This window comes from Dromiciops gliroides, chromosome 2 (assembly GCF_019393635.1).
Source record: "Dromiciops gliroides isolate mDroGli1 chromosome 2, mDroGli1.pri, whole genome shotgun sequence".
In the NCBI taxonomy this organism is placed as follows: Eukaryota; Metazoa; Chordata; class Mammalia; order Microbiotheria; family Microbiotheriidae; genus Dromiciops; species Dromiciops gliroides.
This window is the reverse complement of record NC_057862.1, coordinates 110,079,197-110,094,433: the sequence shown is the minus strand read 5'-3', so window position 1 is coordinate 110,094,433 and position 15,237 is coordinate 110,079,197.

Genomic DNA, 15,237 nt, shown 5'->3' with positions numbered 1-15,237 from the left:
GAGGCTGGGGGCTTCTCTGTCGTTTTCTCATGAAGCTTGGATGACCAGTTGTCTGCTGTGTTGCTGATTCCTTCCAGTTCAGAGATTCTGTGAAATCTCACTTCTTGTTCCTGGTTCAGTTACTTTGGGGTTGGAAGAAGAGGGGAATGGAAGCTAAAGGCTCTCAGGGTTGTCAGGTGTTGGTGCTACCGTCTAAATATGTCTGGAAATAGCTTGGCCCATTCTCCTCCCCCAACCGAAAAAGAAGAAAAAAACCATAGATAGCTAGCTAGACTGAAAATCTGGTTACTTCTGCGCCCTAGTCTATCCAGCTAGGCCCTAGACCTAGAGAAAGCCCCTTATCCAGGGCTATCTCCTGGCCTGCTCTGAGTCAACCCACCCCAACCCTTCCTCCCTCTGATATTCCCCTTCCCCCACTTGTCTTTGGCCAGACCAATTCTGATCCTCTCAGGACATCCTTAGGCCCTGACTCAGTATAGGCCTCAGGGCTGGACCCAGATTTGTGAGGCCCTGAGGTGGGGGGTTGGGGGGATGGACACACACCCAGACCAGCTGGCCTAAGACAGGACCCAGGCAGTCTGGCTGTTGGCCAAAAAGCTCCACCCTTTCCTGTGGGGCTGAAGGGATGACTCAGGGTTTGGGGGTGGAGAGGGGAGCAGAAAGGAAGTGTGGGAACTACTGGCCTGCCCCATCCTTCCACACCAAGAAACAGCTCTCTTGAAGAGTATTTGGTGGGGCCCTGGGGGAGTCCTATGAGTCCCCAGGGAATGGTCTCTAAAGCTGGCCATGGGGAATAGTAAATACATAAATTCATCCAGCTCTTAGCACAGTGCCTGGCACATAGTAGGGACTTAATATTGACTAGTGCTCCCCCTCCCATTCACTCAGTAGTAGGGGGAGAAGTCGATCATTTCACTGCCCACTTTTTGTCCCACCTAGCCATTTTCTTAACACATAGGGGGACTAACATGGCCCGTGCCACCAGGAGCTTCTCTTGGAGGGCTTCTTTCCTAGCCCATATGATGCTCCCTAGAAGTATGGGACAGCTGTAAGGATGAGGCTACTGAGATCCAAAGGGATTGCATTTGCTTCCTTCTCTATCCCCAGCTGCTCTCTTTATGGGAAGAAGGGATCCTCTTCATTTTGAGGCCAGCTGTTGTGAGTGGAAGATTATCGAGGGGGGAGGGGGGCTGTCCACTGAGTAGGTTCTGCCCTTGGTCCCACAGGATGGACCCAATTTTTTTTTTCTTTTTGGGCAGGGCAATGAGGGTTAAGTGACTTGCCAGGGTCACACAGCTAGTAAGTGTCAAGTGTCTGAGGTTGGATTTGAACTCAGGTCCTCCAGAATCCAGGGCCAGTGCTTTATCCACTGCGCCACCTAGCTGCCCCTCCACAGGATGGATACCCACCAAACTCAGGAGTCTTGCCAGATCTCTGGCTCGAGAGGAATTATATCTTCCTCAGCAAGGAAGGGTACCTCCCTCCTACATGCTAACCTAGAGACCCCAAGCAACCTGTAAGAGATCAGCATGCCAGCTTCATAGACCATCTTGCCCATCACACATCCCACAAGATCAGATGCACATGCTCAGAGGGACTCAAGTTTGCAAAGGGCTCTACTTATTCCCTCCTGTCAAGTATGTATCAGACTGATTTTACATATGAGGAAACTGAGACAGTTTAATTGATTTACCCATGGTTGCCCAGATAGGATCAGAGATGGGATCTGAACCCAGACATCCTTGATTCCAGGTGCAGTACTTGATCCACTAAGCCATACAAGTCCCCTTTCCTCCCCTCTCCTTCCTTATCCACTTGCCCATAAAGGAAAAACATTCCAGATGTGCCCAGGGTGGGTGATGGGAGGAGGTGGGGTTGATGTCTTCTGCCATCTATTGATGCCAAGCTTTTTTGTGTGCATTTCCATCTTCAATTCAAAGGGTTTAGGGGATGAGTAAAGGGGGTTCATTCTTCAGTTATATCTCCCCCAAGTTGCCAGCTGCCTTGGGTGGAGCTAGCAGCTGGGGAGCAGCTGTGGGGAGGGATTCTAGAGACCAGAGCAACAGACTCCACCCTAAGGAAAGCTGAGGCCTATAAGGGGAGAAATCTAGCCTGGAGAGATAGAACCACACCTTCCATCCTCCAAAGCCCATCCCTTATCTGTGCAGTTGGAGGGGGGCACCAAAGATCAAAATCACCTCCGCCCCCCATCCATTGCCAGTCTCCTTCAGTGATTCCAGGGCTGGAAGGGGAGGGGAATTGGGTGGGAGGAGAAAGCAGGGGGATGGGACACGGCTTGAAAACAGACACCCTGTGACACACTCATTCACTTACTCATAGGCACACCCAGTGATGCACTCACACTGACACACAGACCCAGCCAGCCATACTCAGTGACAGTCACACACACAGTCACACATCTATTGACACACCCAGTCTCTTTCACACACTTACATGTAAGTGTAATACATACACCCATCCCTCATTTTCCTCAGAGACACATCACTTCCCCTCCTGACAGAGGCTCAGCTGAGGTCATTCCAAACTGTCCCTGCCTCCCAAACCAGGCCCACTGGGGTCTCTGGAGGAGATAGTCTCACCCAGTGAATCATGGGAGGAGGAAGAAAGAGACAGAAAGAGTTGGTAGATGGAGAGCTGAGTATGCAGTCACTCCAGATCTGTGGCCCTGGTTTTTTTCCTCTGTGGAATGGCAAGAGGAAGTCTTGCTCTGTCTACTTTTCAGTGGCAGTGTGCGGATGAAACAAAATCTTTCATTTTTTTGTATGTTTGCCAACTATTTCACTTGCATGATAGTCCAAAGGGCATATTTCAAATCACTTTAAAACCTAATTGCTGACTATTGCATTCCTATAGGGGTTTCAAGCCTCAAAGGAGTTAGTGAAGAGCAAAAATACCTTAGGGGGTTAAAGGTAAGTTAAAAATGAAAGGTCATTTCTGTCCCAGAGTAGGGAGTGGGTGTGGAGGAGAAAGTACAGGATTTGGAGTCTTTCTGACTCACTTTTCCATCAAGTTCTAATCCTGCTTCTCTCCCTCCCCCCCCCCCATTATGTCTTGTAACTTTATTGGGACTCAGTTTCTTAATCTGTTGAATGAAGGGATTGGACCAGATAATCTCTCTTTCAAGACTAATGCTCTATGATCTTCTCTGTCTTTACTGAGGTCCTGTGTACAGAATCACAGAATTTTAGTAGAGGAAGTTACTTTGGAAACCATCTTGCCCAACCTATACAGCAGCCTGCTCTCCAGCATGCCTGACAAGTGGTCATTCAGCCTTTGTGTGAAGACCTCCAGTGAGAGGGACTATGTGTGTTGTAAGACCTTAAGTTTAGCACCGTAAAAGGTCTTTGAGAGCATCTCATCCAACTCCTTCACTGCTGATGAGGAACTAGAGCCCCAGCAAGAAGTCATGAATGATGGGGCAGCTAGGTGGTGCAGTGGATAGAGCACCAGCCCTGGATTCAGGAGTACATGAGTTCAAATCCAGCCTCAGACACTTAACACTTACTAGCTGTGTGACCTTGGGCAAGTCTCTTAACCCCAATTGCCTCACTAAAAAAAGAAAAAAAAAGAAGTCATGAATGATGGGGCAGCTAGGCGGTGCAGTGGATAGAGCACCAGCTCTAGATTCAGGAGGACCTGAGTTTAAATCCAGCCTCAGACACTTGACACTAGCTGTGTGACTCTGGGCAAGTCATTTAACCCCAATTGCCTCACCAAAAAAAAAAAAAAGAACTCATGAATGTAGTTAGAGGCATCTCATGCTACTTTGGGAAGGTTTTCCTCACATGAAAAAGCTTAAACTTGCCTCTTTCAGACTCCCACCCATTACTCCTAATTACTCCTACTTCCCTCCTATAGGGCCAAGGAAAGCAAAGTGAATCCCCCTTTCCTTTAAATACTTGAGCCCAGCTGCCCAAATGTCCGTCCATCCCCACCAGCAAATCTCTTCATCCAGGCTAAATATACCCTTAGCTTCAAGTAGGAGTACAATGGATAGTTTCTGGGCTTGGAGTTCAAATCCAGCCTCTGGCATTTACTAGCTGTGTGACCCTGGGCAAGTCACTTACCCTCAATTTTCTCAACTGTAAAATAGGGATCATCTACCTCTTAGGGTTTTTGTGACGAACAAACAAGATGATTTTTGTAAAGTGCTTAGCAGAGTTCTTGGCTCATGTTGTCAGTTGTGTCCAGTTGTTTGTGACCCAATTTGGGGTTTTCTTTTTTTTTTAATTTTTTTAGTGAGGCAATTGGGGTTAAGTGACTTGCCCAGGGTCACACAGCTAGTAAGTGTTAAGTGTCTTGAGTCCGGATTTGAACTCAGGTACTCCTGATTCCAGGGCCAGTGCTTTATCCACTGAGCCACCTAGCTGCCCCCGATTTGGGGTTTTCTTGACAGAGATAAGAGTGGTTGGCCATAGGGGGCGGCTAGGTGGCGCAGTGGATAAAGCACCGGCCCTGGATTCAGGAGTACCTACCTGAGTTCAAATCCGGCCTCAGACACTTGACACTTACTAGCTGTGTGACCCTGGGCAAGTCACTTAACCCCAAGTGCCTCCAAAAAAAAAAAAAAGAGTGGTTGGCCATTTCCTTCTCCAGCTCATTTTACAGGTGAGGAAGCTGAGGTAAACAGAGTTAAATGACTTGCCCAGGGTCACACTGCTAGCAAGTATCTAAGGCTGACTTTGAACTCAGGTCTTCCTGACTCCAGATCTGGCACTCTATCCATTGTACCACCTACCTGCCTCTCTTGGCACATATTAGGTACTTAATAAATGCTTGTTTCCTTTCTTCAACTGTTCCTAAAATACCATGAAATTAAGCCCCACTCTAGTTGCTCTCTTCAGGATACTCAATGCCTTTACTAAAATGTGGTATCTACACCTGAACTCAATGTTCTAGATGTTTACGTTGTCTGAGCACATCAGGGTACATGAGGCTATTACTTTCCTAGTTCAGGATGATAAGTTTTTCTCCAAGCAACCTAAGATTGCATTATCTTTGGTGGCTGCATTGTTGACTCAAACTAAACTTGAGACCCACTCAGAAACCCAGATCTTTTCCAAATGAACTATTATGTAGTCATAGCTTCTCCTATCTGGTACTTGTGAAGTGATTTTTTGGACCTTAGGATCAGACTTTACATTTATCTCTATTAAATTTTATCTTATCAGATTCAGTGAAGTGCTCTAGTCTACTGAGCTCTTTTTGAATTTTGAGTCTGTCCTCTGAAGTAATTATCCCCCCCTGGATTTGTGCTATCAGCAACTTTGATTAGCATGTCCTATCTATGCCCTTTCTTATGTTAAGCACATCAAAGCATAGATTCCAGAGGTACTCCAATGGAGATCACTTTCCAAACTGATATCAAACTGCTAATGGTGATTCCTTGAATCTGACCATTCAAAAAGCTCTGAATCCATCTAACTGTCCTATCACCTTGTCCACAACTCTCTACCTTTTTCATGGGAGTAGCATGGGAGAGATTTCATCAAATGCTTCACTAAAATCTATGCAAACTGTCTACAGCATTCCCCTGAACTATCAGTGTGGAAACCCTGTAAAAAAGGGAAATGAAGTTAATCTAGTATGACCTGTTCTTGATGAAGCCATGTAGACTCTTTATAATCACTTCTGCCCCCTACTTCTGGTTATTTCCTCTGGGGATGAGTCAAACAAGTTGGGAGGTAGTGTGGTACATTGAAAAGAGGGCTCTGGGAGTCAAGAGACCTGGGTTTGAAACCTGCGTCTGCTGCTTATGTTTGATCTTGGACAAGTCATTTAAGGTTCCCTTGCCCTCCCTTTACTCATCTATAAAAGGTATGGGGATGGGGGTGGGGTGGGGTGGGAAAAGACTTTTGAGGTCCTTTCCAACTCTAAATCTATAATACTAAATCTAATTCTTCCATAAGTAGCCTTTTAGATATGTGAAGATAGCTATCACGTCCTCCTGGATAAATCGATATCCCTTAAGTACAGCTCTTACCATGTCATTCCCCAGTTCAATGAGCTTCAGTGACTCCCTATTACCTTTAGGATAAAATACAGATTCCTTTTTTGGCATTAAAAAGCTCTTTACAATCTTGCCCCTGCCGACCTTTTCAGGCTGATTATACATTATTCCCATTACATGCTTTATGTTCCATCCATAATCAAAATGGCATCTACAGCTTCCATGTCTTTGCATAGGCCGGTCCCCAATGTCTGAAAAGCTTTCCATTCTCTGTTCAGCCTCTTGGAAACCTAATCTCTCTCTGAGATTTAATTCAAGTACCTCTGGACTTTCCTTATTCCCCCATTGGAGAGAGCTCACCCCTTCCCCAATAGCTTTATTGATGTTGTCGTTTATGTGTTTTATTTACTTATTTATAAACATGTTGCCTCCCTCTTGGTAAGGTATAAGCTTCTTGAGTGCAAGGACTATCTCCATTTTGTATTTGTAACACTGGTGCCTAGCACAGTGCTTGAGACAAACTTTATAGAAATTCATAGTAATTGATTGATAAAGAAATATGTCCCAAAGAGAGTCAACTAGAAGATCATGCAACTAATTGCTATTGTCTGTGGTGGTTGTCTGAGGAAACTAGACATGTTTTGCCTGGAAAAGATGGAGTTGAGATGAGAAGGAATAGCATGATCACTGTCTTCCAGTATCTGAAGGAATGGCTTTTATACTGTAATGAGTATGCTTAGACCTCCATTACTGGAGGGAAATGAGATTAAATTTAAGTTATGTAGTTCCAGAGGGCAGAACAAGGGCCAATGGGCAGGAGTAATTTTCAACTCAATATAATGAACGTTCTAACAATTAGGACAATTGAACCATGTCCTCATAAGGGTTACCTTGGGAGGTAGCTCAATTTTGGTCACTACCGGTGTTGGAACAGAACTTAGCTTCTCTGTCTCAGGGTCTCTCTGCCTTTTAGGAGTCCATAGGACCACAGGATTTCGAGTTGGAAGGGACCTCTATTCTAACCTCTTTATTCTGTGTTTGAGGAAACCTAGAAAAGTTAAGTGATTTGCCCAAGGTCATAGACTAGTTGTGGAAACAACGTAAAATGCTCCCATAATAGGGAACAATACAAGTATAACTCAAAGCATAATTCTCAGGTTTATAAAAGCCATGTCTAGGCTTTGCAGGATCTTGGGGATAGCCCCAAGAGATCACTCTCTTTGGCTCATGCCTACCCATAGTTCCCTCTGGGAAACCTCAGATTACAACATGGATATTGCTCCTCTCTAGTTCTCCCACATGTGGGTAAAAGACTATCTAGATGCCATGCAAGCACTCAAGGTAATAATACATTTATTAGGTACAACCATTTTATTTCACTCTACAGCAAAACCACATAACCCACAGATAATCAATATACCTCTCCTCCTCCTCCTATGAGCCCTGTTTCTTCCCACAACCCCCAGGGTCCTAAAATCATTTATACTCATAACACTTCCATGTGGTTTAGACTCCTGTTGGAAAGGACACAAAATTGGGATTTCTTGATCGGTAGTCTCCTAACATTCCAGTGAGTCTCCCTTTTATTCCCATGACCCCATGTAGACATGCAGCCCTATGGTACCACCCTGAAGGCCCAGACTGCCACCCAGAAAGGAAATTGCTAAACAGGCAATCAATCCCCTTTCCATAGGACCCCTTACTCTCCAAATGACTCATAGTAGTAATGGAAGACAAAATCCAAGTCTCTTACTTCTCCCATCCTGTGACTTTAGTTGCTTGCTGTCCAGATTCCATGGGCATTATCTTCTTTTCCCTCAAGAGATTAGTATAGCCCAGGAAATTTCCCATCTCTCTTTAGAAGGCCTAATTCCAGAATTCTCAAACTTGTAATTGCTAGTAGAGCAGCCCTGCCTAGAATCTCCCCATTCTTCAGCTCAGAGTCTAGACTTGGGCGACCGTGCTGCCTTTCTCCTTTTTCTCATATGCTAAGGTTCAGGAACCTTCCCTGAATAGTCACGTGGTCCCCCTTTCCACAGTTGCTTTCAGGCTAAACTATCCCCCTTGCCTCTCCAAGGCTACAGACAGGAACTTAGGGCCAAGAAACTAAAATCATGTGGGAGTGTATGGGTCCCTCATCTCTGTACTTCTCCCTCTGCAAGGACTCCAGTCTGCTTCTAGCTCTCGTGTTCTCTCAGGATCTCGATGGGGGGAGGAGGGGAAGGAAAAAGAGGGAAAAAGGGCAGAAGCTCTTCTTGCTTGCTCCCTTTCTTGGGCCAGCACAAAGGAGAGGCTCCTCCCACACAAAGTCTGACCAGCAACAGTGGGAGCCAGCCAATTTATCTTTGGAGCAGCCTCAGTCACTTAGATATAATAATAATAGCTGCTATTTATATAGGTTTGCAAAGGGCTTTATGTATATTATCTCATCTGATCCTCAAAATGACTCTGTGGGGTAGGTGCTCATATTAGCTGCATTTCACAGATGATGAAATGGAGACTGAGAGAAATTAAGTGACTTGCCAAGGACCACACAGCTGATATCTGAGGCAGAATTTGAACTCAGGTCTCCCTGACTCAGAATCCAGCACTCAATCCATTGTCCCACCTAGCTGCCTCTGATGTCCTAGCTCCCTTCAGTGACAGCATAGCAAAGGAAAGTGCCCTCAAAAATTCCAAAGATCCACCTCTCTGTAAACTCATCAGATTGATCTGGGAACTCTCTTGTCAATCCCCAACATGAGATATAGTATAGGGACAGCTAGGTGGTGCAGTGGATAGAGCACTGGCCCTGGAGTCAGGAGTACCTGAGTTCAAATCCGGCCTCAGACACTTAACACTTACTAGCTGTGTGACCCTGGCCAAGTCACTTAACCCCAAATGCCTCACTAAAAAAAAAAAAAAGAGTATAATTAGGGATCCAAGATTTTGGAGAGAAGGTTGGCCCTGGAGATAAGAAGACAGGTTTCCTATCCTGCTGAGTAGTGGCTATGTGAAAAGACATGGATTGCTATCTGCCCAGTACTGGCTATGTGAGCCTGGCAGAGCCACTTAAGCCCTTAGTAGCCTTGGGCGATTTTCTAAAACTGTAAGTCATAGAGGAGGTGCGTTATTGGCAGTGGCTGAGGGTGTTTCCTTACCAGGATTTCCTCAAACAAATACTATCACAATTTCAGCCTCCACTCCTCTCCCCTCCCCCAAATCCATGTTGTGTGGTATGAAGTTGTTGTACTGGTTAAAGATGGGCATCTGGGGGGCAGCTAGGTGGTGCAGTGGATAGAGCACTGGCCCTGGAGTCAGGAGGACCTGAGTTCAAATCCGGCCTCAGACACGTAGCACTTACTAGCTGTGTGACCCTGGGCAAGTCACTTAACCCCAATTGCCTTGCTTTAAAAAAAAAAAAAAAAGATGGGCATCTGGAACTCTTTGCCTTCTTCTGCTATTCTCCCCGGGAAAGAGTGCATTTCTGTGTCCACTATTCAACCACTATGGATTGGCATCATGGTGTTACTTCGATCACCTCCCCACCCCTGTTCTGTTTCCCTGAGTGGGGTGAAGCTTGGCTGCACCCCTATTAAATGGCATCTTTTCCATTTCAGCTCAGTATTCTAGTCTGTTGTGATCATTTTGGATCCTAAATCTGTCGGACTTGGGGCTTCTTGCTGGACAGCTTAGTTGTCAGAAGCAGTGAGACTTGCTGAGGATATCTCCTGCCTTTAGCACCTCCCAGGCCTGGGATCTATGCTCACTGCCCTTGTGGATTTCCTCCCTTTCTCTCCCCGCTGCCTCCCTCCCCCCACCTCAGGGCTCTCCTTTGGGTTCCAGACTTGCTTGGATGAGGGCACTGAAGGCACATTGCATGTGGCCATTAGCTCCAGGCAATCACCTGTCTAGGACTGAGGGTCCCTGTGATCCTTTGGCTCTATGATCCCCGATGAAACTGTCATAACTAATGTAGCTCCAGTTGTATCTTGTGCTGAGATGATTTTAATGTTTCCTCTGAAGGACAACTCAGTGTCACCTTCCCTTTCTCTGTAATTGTTGTGTGGTTAATCCCTCTCAGCTGCGGGAAGCCCAGATATTTGTTTTTTCCTTTTCCTAGATCTTTAATAATTGAGACTCTTCTGAGAATGAAGTCATAGCTTCCACACTTTACAGGACTATAGTTTCCACACGCTGGAAAGTTTAGGAAGCACTAACCTGCAAAGAACCCTGTAATGCAGGAAGTGTAAACATTCCTGCCCCCATTTTACAGATGAGGAGCTCGATATATTAGAAGACATTAGTTTAAGTCCAATAATGAGCCTCAGGAATCATGTGACTTTGGGGAAATCACTTTGTTCTGAGCCTCTGTTACTTCAGAGCAGCCCTCTCCCTGCCATCCCCCCCCCCTCACCTCCTCTCAGGACTGGAACCAATGAAAAGGGAGTGTCCAGGCAGGGAGTTGAGGATTAGGTGGCTTCGATCCTTGAGGCCCCCAACCAACTGCACAGATTTGGGGGTGGGGCTGGGGAAGGGTGGAAGGTGTGATTCTATCTCTCTAAGCTAGAACCCTTCCTCCCCATCCCCCCACCCCCAAGCTCTAGCTTTCTTGGAGGTAAAGGAATTTACATTTTGTTCCAAAAACTTTTAGTGGAGTTTTAATCTTGTGGGGTGTTTTTGTTTTTGTTTTTAAGCAAAAAGCTTAGTGGACTAAGACTTTTGGAACACACGGCATTGTTCTGTGTTCTAGGATCATTCCCTCCAGCAGCTCTGTGAAAATGGAGATCATAACCTTTGTACTAGCTACCTCACAGAACTAACATGAAGATCAAATTAAGTAATATATGCAAAAAATATTTGTAACTGCAAAATGCTCTCTAAGTAAAGTTATTTAAAAGTGGTGGGTAGTATCAAAGGATAGAAACAGGCAGTTTTCAGAGGAAAAAAATTCAATCTATCAATAGCCACATTTTTTTAAATTCTCTAAGTCATTAATAATTAGAGAAATGCAAATTAAAATAACTCCAAAGTTTTACTTCACACCCATTAGATTGGCAAAATTGACCTCCAAAAGAGGAAAATGACAAATGTTGGCAGGGCTGTGGAAAGACAGGTATGTTAATGATCTAGCATTCCATAAAGCAACTTGGAACTATGCCCCAAAATCTATTAAACTGTGCAAATTAAGACTGTGATATTAAACTGTGACCTAGTAATCCTGCTATAAGGTGTATACCTCAAAAAGATCAAAGAAAGAGGAAAGGAACCTATATGTACAAAAAAAAATCCTTTATAGCATCTCTTTTTGTGATGGCAAAAAACTGAGAGGTTGCCCATCTATTGGGGAACAACTGAACAGGTTGTGGTATATGATGTTTATGGAATACTATTGTGCTGTAAGAAATGATGAAGGAGATGATTTCAGGGAAACCTGGGAAGATCTATAAGAACTGATGCATAATGAAATAAGTACAACCAAGAGAACAATTTCTACCATAACAATATTATAAAGACAACTCTGAAAGATTTAGGTGCTTAGGAACTTTGGACAAACAAAAACATTTGGACATGTCCAATGTAGGAATTTGTTTTGCTTTACTATATTTATTTGTAAGAGAGGTTTTGTTTTATTGCTTTCTCAATAGGGTGGAGAAAGGAAGGGTCAGGAGGGAGAGAATTCTGACAGAAAAATTAAATTAAATTAAACTAGAAATAAAAGAAAATGAGGGGGATCCACAGTTTACCTTCTGAAGCAGCTCATTTCACTTTTGGGTAGCTCTAATAGTTAAGAGGTTCTTCCTTGTGAAATTCCCTTCTTTGCAATTTTTACCAGGGGCTCCCACTTCTGCCCTCTGTAGGTAAGTAGAATTATTGAGTCTAATTGTTCTTTCACTGAGAGCCCTACAAAGACTTGAATACAACTATTGTGCCCCCACTTCCTGATTCTTCCTCAGACTAAAAATCTCCAGTTTGGGCAACCTATCCTAATATGAATGGTATTCACTTCACAATTTGGACACTCCAGCTTACCAATGTGTAATGGCAGGACTAGCTAATAAATAATAAAGTCCTAGTTCTTAGAGCATACTTAGATTTACCCTTCCTGGTGGGTTATACAGAGCATGCACAGATTATTCCTTGACTGATTCCACTCCAACACATGGCACTGAGGAGCTGATTCTCTGTAATGATATAGTCTTCTAACTATTGGAGAGGAACCAGAAGGACTAATGATAAAGAGGGTTCTAAGTCAAACCTCAGTTCACATACGAAAGGGATGACTACAGATCCCCCAGTTTTTTTCCTTCCTGGCAGAAAGTAAAGCAAGAACTGTTTTGGAGGTACCAAGTTGAGGAAATGGTCCTGTCTCCCATCTGCCTGCCGTGGACATATGGCTCCTCAGTTTCTTTTGTGTTTATTCTTCCCTGAACTTAAGTGACTGAGGAGCCAGAGACAGAATTGATCAAGTTACAACCCTGTGGACCTTTGAAGGTCAGAAGAGGCATCTGAGATCCAGGTGGCAACCAGAGTTGGTAGTGGAACCTAGAGTAGCAACAAGGACCAAGAGAGCAAGTGTCTGCATATAGATATAGAAGAGACAGTCACTCCAGAACAGGTCAGAATGAACGGGTGGCAGAATGAAGCACTGGCTAGGCACCAATCCTTAGAGCCCAGCAGAGAGAGACTTAAGGAGAAAGCTCACAAGGATGCCACAAAGGATGAGAGGGCCAGGAGCTGGGGTGGTAGCCCCTTGCCATGTGTGTTCTCTACATAGGTGCCTTAAGACCACTGTACTTTAAGTTTGAGCCTCTTCTACCCTTGGGTACACAAGAGAGAGTAAGCTTCTAGTTTGGGGAAAATATTTTTGTAATTATTGTTCTTGCTGAATGTTATCAGTAAATCCTTTTTCTAAAAACCAGTGGATTTCAACTGATTCTGATTGATCATGGAGAGCATACAGGTAAAGGGGCTCAGAAGTTATGCTATTAGAAACTTCGATTTCAGGGGCGGCTAGGTGGCGCAGTGGATAGAGCACCGGCCCTGGAGTCAGGAGTACCTGAGTTCAAATCCGGCTTCAGACACTTAACACTTACTAGCTGTATGACCCTGGGCAAGTCACTTAACCCCAATTGCCTCACTTAAAAAAAGAAAGAAAGAAACTCTGATTTCTCAGGTCTATACCCTAAACCACTCCCTGGGGATTCAACGTCCTAGTGAAAATGGGAATTAGGGAAGTAGCCTTGAAAAGGGTACTACAAATGTTTTCCTTAAAATGTAGTGCCCAGAACTGAATCTAATACTCCAATGCTATCATCTCTTCTCTAGTCCAAGACACTTTGCAATTTTTATTGCAGCCTAAGCTTGCATTGGGCAGCAGGTGGTTCAGTGGATAGAGCCCTGGGACCTGGAGCAAGGAAGCACCCAGTTAAAATCTGACCTCAGGATTAACTGTGTGACCCTAGGCAAATCACTTAATCCTGTTTGCCTCAGTTTTCTCATCTGTAAAATGAGCTGGAGAAGGAAATGGTAAACCACTCCAGTATCCTTGCCAAGAAAACTCCAAATGGGGTCATGAAGAGTCAGAAACTATTGAATAACAAACAAGCTTGCATTATTTTGTTTGGCTTCCAGAACACATTGTTGACTCACATTGGGTTAGTATGGCTACTGAACCTCCAGATCTTTTTTCAAACAACTTGCTGATCTAATCCATCTTGTACTTGTGAAGTTGTTGGTTTAAAAAAAAAACAAAACCCCAAACCAAAACACAACTGTAACACAATTAAATGCAATCTTATTAGATTCAACCAATCAATTATGAGCCAGACACTTGTGGTAGGCAGCTGGACATAAATACCCAAATACTCAAATGGATCTATGAATTAATGAACTTGGGAATAGCTATGAATCTAGGATGCAACCAATTTCGGCCTGTCCATCCTCTATGATCTTGTTCTCTCTTGAATTCTTCACTCAACATCTTTTTTGGGGGGGGGAGGGGCAGAGCAATGAGGGTTAAGTAACTTGCCCAGGGTCACACAGCTAGTAAGTGTCAAGTGTCTGAGGCCAGATTTGAACTCAGATCCTCCTGAATCCAGGGCCAGTGATCTATCCACTGTGTCACCTAGCTGCCCCTCACCCAACATCTTTTAAGAGGCCTTCTTCCCTTTCTCTTGACACTTTGACAGTACCAGTAGAGCCCTATGGCTGTCTTCATGTCATATTCACTTTTATTTCTTTAAAGGCAGTTGTATCTCATGTTTTGCTGCCATTTGTATAATGTCAGTATCAAAAAGGCCTTTGCTTTCATAGGAAACTTGGGAGTAGTAGAGAAACTTTGTGATTTCCCAAAGGCCACTGAGTCTGCTATCTTCCTCCTGTTCAACCTTGGGCCTAGCTCATTGTCTATCTGTCACTATTTGTCCCATATATAGTGTTTCAGTTGAGTAATGAGGTTGGAAATCAGACTGCAAAGGGTTGAGACATGAGTGAAAAAGATTCAGCCCAGTGTTCTATCTTATTAAGATCTTTTGGATTCTGCCTCTGTCATAGTATTAACTATCCTTCCCAGCTTTATCTCATGTCTATACCTTTATCCAAGTCATTAATAAAAAATGTCAAACAGAAGGAAAGGTAGGGAAGTGCCTTGGGACACTCCACTGAAGACCTCCTTCAAATTTACTTTGAACCATTAATGATTTGTTTGGGGTCAGTCTAGTCCACTAGTTCTGATTTCGTCCACTAGTGACTTCATGCTGTACTATTTATTGGTTATCCCATATCTCTTCATCCTTTACAAAGAATAGTATGAGAAACTAACCAGGAGAAAGTAAGTTCCCTGAGGGCAGGGTTGGTTTCATTATTGTCTTTATATCTCTCCAAAAAGCATAAAGCCTCTTGAACAGAAAGCCTTTACTAAATGCTTGTTGAATGGAATTCTCAAACTCTGCTAAATTGCATCTATTGCATTCCCTTGACACTAAGCCTGAGTTTAGTAACTCAGAAAGTTGCACTCTATTTTAAAAAGGGGTGCAAGTTCAGTTTGGGCATAACCTCTTCTTGATGAAAAGATGATCTCTTCCTTTTAGATGTTCACTAACCTTTTAATAATACCTTTTAGAATTTTGCCAGGATGAGAATTCAAGATCCAAGTCTTATGGTTTGCAGAATCCATTCACTTTCCCTACCAGCTGTGTGACCCTAAGTAAGTCCCTTTAACTTCTGTTTACCCATGTTGTTTCTTTTTGCAGCTGTAAAATGGGAATAATGATAGCCCCAACCTT